The following is a 5,168-nucleotide window of genomic DNA, read 5'->3' on the forward strand; positions in this document are numbered from 1 at the left end:
GTATTCCCGAACTGCATGTTTAAAGACATGGAAGGTGGAGTGTACCTTCACATGAGATCGGATGGAAAACTCTTCAACCTGTCATGACTTAAGGCTAGAACTAAAGTTAGAAAGGCGCTTACCAGGGAGCTTCTATTCACTGATAATGCTGCCTTTGCAGTCCACGACAAAGACCTACTACAAAAACTCATGAATCGCCTTTCAAGAGCTTGCCAGGCATTGCTCTCACCATCAGCATAAAGCAAACACTTGTACTAGGACAGGGAGTTCCACGAGATCCATTAATCGCCCTTAATGAGAACCAGCTAGAAGTCCAAAAGTTCAGCTACTAGGTTCTATAGTGACCACCAACCTCTCACTGGATGAAGAACTTAATGTTCACTTTGGAAAGGCCGCCACCACCTTCAGCAGACTAACTAAAGGAGCATGGAACAAGTCAAAGTTTACTATCATGACCAAAATGTGTACAAAGCTTGCATACTCAGCACTTTCATGTATGGTGGGAAAACATGGACAACTTATGCACATCAAGAGAAAAGGTTGAACAGCTTCCACCTGTGCTGTTTATACTGCATACTCAACATCAAATGGCAAGAGTTCCCAACCCAGAGGTTCTTCAAAGGGCAAATTTACCAAGTGTGACAGCCCTACTCAAACAGAAATGGCTGCGCTGGCTAGTCCATCTGAGCATATGAGCAGACTGGAAAATGGACATGTGCCCAAGGACATGCTATATGGAGAACTGTCAGAGAGAACAAGAACAACAGAACATCCCAAGCTTTGCTACAAAGATACATGCAAGCAAGATATGAAGGCATTTGGAATTGATCCTGAAAAATGGGAAACCTTGGCAAGCAATTGGAACAAGTGGCACCATTGCCTGCACCAGGGCATCAAAGTCCACGACAGGAACTGGCTCCAACAGCTTGAAGAGAAAAGAGTCTGTAGGAAGCAAGCAGCTCCTGAACCACCCAACCATGACATATACACTTGCAACCACTGCCACAGATCATGCAAATCTTGGGTCTGAACTATTCAGTTGCATCATTCCATTTGCATCACAGGCTGCAATTTCCACTGTCTCTCGTAGATGAAAGCATGCCAACCAGTGGTCTGATTATTTTATTATAACTGAGTTTCCATTAGATGGAGCAACAGGTAAGCTTGGAAATAGTAAACGACATACTTAGGCATACTTAGTTAGCATGCTCTGTTAATTCAGATGAGGTCTCACATGATGGTTCCCCAAACAGCTGTTACAACAGTTAAATTAGCTAGCCGGTAGATGATACTAACCATTAACAATATGCTGCACTGGTTTAGGAAATTAGGACTCTAAAACAACAGTAATATCTAGTGCTGAGCCAGTATGATGTCAGGCCTTGTAATAGAAAAGTTATTCTGAAAATAAGTGTTTGAATTTCATATCAACCGTGCATACAACCCTCATTGCTTTCTTCTTAATGTTCATATTTAAAGCTTACTCGCATAGCTTCTCACCAAACAGAAAATGTTAAGCCTGTTCAGTCAAATATCCATTAAAAACAGCTGTATATTCAGTTGCAATGCTTGAAGTGTATCCTGTACTGATTAGTTATGCATGGCATTAGCTATATGGTAAAAACTTACCAGTAGTGGTGACTCCTATGGTTATGCAAGGCAGGCTGTTGCTGTCACTCAGCAGGCCTAATTAGCTTTCTCAAGGCCTACGCAGGGATTGCTACACTGCTTCTAATTGAAGTGGAAGCCAGTACAGGGCAGGTAGCGTGCTTGAGGGCACTGTCCCTGAGGCTGGCAAGCTTTATGTACAGATCATCAGTGGGAGGGAAAACTCTTGGACAACTTTACTAGAGCTAACTAACCAACAATGCAGATTTCAAAATCTAAACACTGAAAACCCACATCAGTTAAATATGTTTATTACAGTTGTACTCAAAAGATCACAAACCAGAAGGAAACATTTGCAAACTATTTAAATAAGAGAGAAAATATCAGCGGGACATTTAGCAAGAATCTCAGGTGAATATATTCCAGACATCTACCTTTCGTCAAAGGCATAGTGAGCTCCTTGACAGTGGAGCAGGAAGAGGGGAATGATGCCAGAGGTATACCCGGTAGGGTTGGTGTCTACAGCCCAGGAAGTAGAGCCAGGGGGGGCTCTAGGGTACCTGCAGCTACAGGTGAAGGAACTAAGCCTCTCACCTTCCCTCCCAACAGGCATGACCAACTACCATATTGAGTAACAATATAAAACCACAATTTCATTAGCAGGGGGGTGGCCTGCTGCCTAGACCAAAGGTGAGCAATTATTTCAGCTGGAGGGACACTTCACAAGTTTTGGTGAGCTGTTGAAGGCCGCAAGAGTAGTCCTGCCCTTTGACAAGTGCCCCGCCCCATGGTCGCCATGTTGGTACCGGGAGTCCTACCCCTTAACCCCTGACTTTGTCACCAGAAGTCCCTACCCTTTCCCTGGAAGTACTCCTTGGGAAGGGGGTTTGCCATCTTGGAACCAGAAAAAAACCCAAATTGTATACTAAAAATCTAATATCCACAATAACATTTTAATGTTATTTTTAAAGGATGCTTTTGTCCTGGTTTGTGTGCGTTTGCATTGCGTATACCAGGGGTAGGCAATGTTTTTTGGCCAGTGCGCCAAAAAACACCACTAGGCCTATCTTGGAAGGTGCCGGAGTGCCAGCATGCCAGAAAAATGAAATGAGGGCAGGTGGTACATGGCAGGATACGCTGCTTGTGCCCCTGTCCTCAGCCCTGCTGCTGTAGTATTGCAGTGACTATAATTGCTTTAATTGTTTACCTTGTTATTGTCTATAATTGTTTTAACTGTTTATTTTGTTATTTCTCTTTTTCTATAAGGAAAAGATTTGACCATTAAGATATAGTATTTGGAACTAACCATCTATTTTAAATTTCTTATTGCCTAGCATAAATGTATTTGACCTATTGGTCTCATGACTTTAGAACTTAAATTTAGTATAAGGAAAACACTTGTGTAAGGGTTTGTGGTATGTCTGGTGTGTGTGGATATGTCTGGTTTATGTGGAAAGAGGTAACGAAAGAATAAATGATGGACATATATGCTAGCGACACAAAAAGACAGGCCTCTTGCAGCAGGTGAAAATAGCCTCTGTGGTTTGACGGTTAAGAGCTGCAGTGACCTAGAGTCAGCAGTAAAGGATTACCAAACACTAAATCACGCTCCATCCTGATGGCTGAAGACTGCAAGTGACAGCCCCTGAAGTTTGCAGACCACAAAGCCAGAAGATCATGACCTACCACTCCCAGCCTGCAAGAAGGACGGCCTCCGCATCTGACTCAGTGGAATCCATAGGCTGGTATGGACAGCTATTGCTATAAAGAATGAACTCAAAGACAAGGCTTTGGGTCTCTTCTACCTGCAAGGGGTTTTGCACGTGTCCAAAAGACCTGACTCCAACTCTCTCGGTCAGCCAGGCCAGCCACCAGACTGACCTTGAGCAACTTTGAAACTTGGTAACACCTTAACCTTTGCAGGACTGTCTAACTTCTGTGCATGTGTGCCTATCTCTTTTGAATGAATGGATGGATGAATGAGTATGCATGGGAACAAGGGGAGCAAATAACCTTATTGTTCTTTATTCTTTTTATGTTGCGTGTTTTATGTTCCAGTAAATGCAGCGTTGTGGCTTATCCCCTGATAAGATTCTGGCTTGTTTTTAATTCACATTGTATGCCCTGCACACACAAAACTGCCCTGCCCCCAGCCCGGGCTCTGTGGCTGTCAGCAGCAGCCCCAGTTCTGGGTAGCTGCTGGAGCCTGGGCTGCTCCCAGCAGGGCTTGCATCATCCCAGCTGCCTGCTAGGAGCAGCCTGGGCTCCACTGCTGGCAGCAGCTACCCATAGCCGGGGCCAGCTGCAAACAGGCATCAGCTCCATACCAGCGTGTGCACCTGCGTGTCAGTGCAGGCAGTGGGGAGGGCGCTGAGGCAGCGCAACCCTGGCCTCTCCCCCTGGTGTATATGGAGGTGATTGCATAATAGCTCAAAATTAGATCTTACTCTTCTATATTGTGGGGGGTGGTATGGAGATGTGTGAATATGGGTGAGTATGGAGGGCTTTGGGGGGGTGCTTGTGTGTGTGTGGAGGCTGGGGGGGGGGTGCATGTGTGTGGTGGGGTGTGCATGGATGAGAGTGAGCAGGGCTCCCTCCAGAGACCCATGGGTGTGTTTGGGGGGGAGAGGGGTGCATGTGGAGATGGGTCTGGGGAGGCAGTGTTTGTAGGGTGTGTGCTTGTGTGTGGGGGAGAGTGTGGCTCTGAGGTTTGTGGGTATGGTGGGCTGTGCATGGGAGCCCCCCACACACACCCCCGAGCTGGTCAGCACCCACCCCACAGCAGCCTGGAGCCCATATGCACTACGATGCCTCCCCCACACTGCCAGCAGCGCACAGCCCCAGCGCACCCCATGCCCGCTTCGGACTGAACCCAGCACGAGCGGATCAGCAAGACACATGCACAGCCCTGACCCGGCCCCTGTGCCTGCTCCACACTGCCTGCCTATGGTGTGTCATGCCGCTTGTTGGCATGCAGGGGGGCTGGGAGAGCTCTCAGCGCTGGACTGCCTTTCTAGGCTCCAGGCCCACAGTACTGGTGGAGACTCAAGCGCAGCCCCAGCCCGCCCCGTGCCTGCTCACGCTGAACAGCTGCAGCAACAGCAGTGCCAGCGGGACAGAAGTGTGCTTGGCACGGGAAAAACCAGCCCGTCCCCCTCAGCACTGCCCGGCTCTTCCTGCAGCAGCCAGGCATGGGCAGCCCAGTGCGGGCTTCACGTGGCTGCTGCAGCAAGTGCTGGGCAGCGCTGAGGCAGGGAGGGCTGCTTTTCCCCCATGCCAAGCACACTTCTGTCCCACTGGTCACTGCGAGCAGGCAAGTCTGCAGCAGATGTGGGGCTGTGCGTGGGTCTCTGCCAGTACCGCAGGGCTGAGGCCAGCATCTCCCGCTGCCTAGAAAGGCAGACCAGTGCAGAGCTGCCCCAGCCCCACTGCATGCCCAGGGGGTGGCAGGACGCACCACTATGGGACAATGCCTAGGCCATATGGGGCAAAGCCCCTCCATGGGCTGGATCCAGCCCACGAGCTGTACTTTGCCCATGCCTGGTCTGGACCCTGTGGCT

The sequence above is a fragment of the Alligator sinensis genome, unplaced genomic scaffold (genome assembly GCF_000455745.1).
Source record: "Alligator sinensis unplaced genomic scaffold, ASM45574v1 scaffold527_1, whole genome shotgun sequence".
In the NCBI taxonomy this organism is placed as follows: Eukaryota; Metazoa; Chordata; order Crocodylia; family Alligatoridae; genus Alligator; species Alligator sinensis.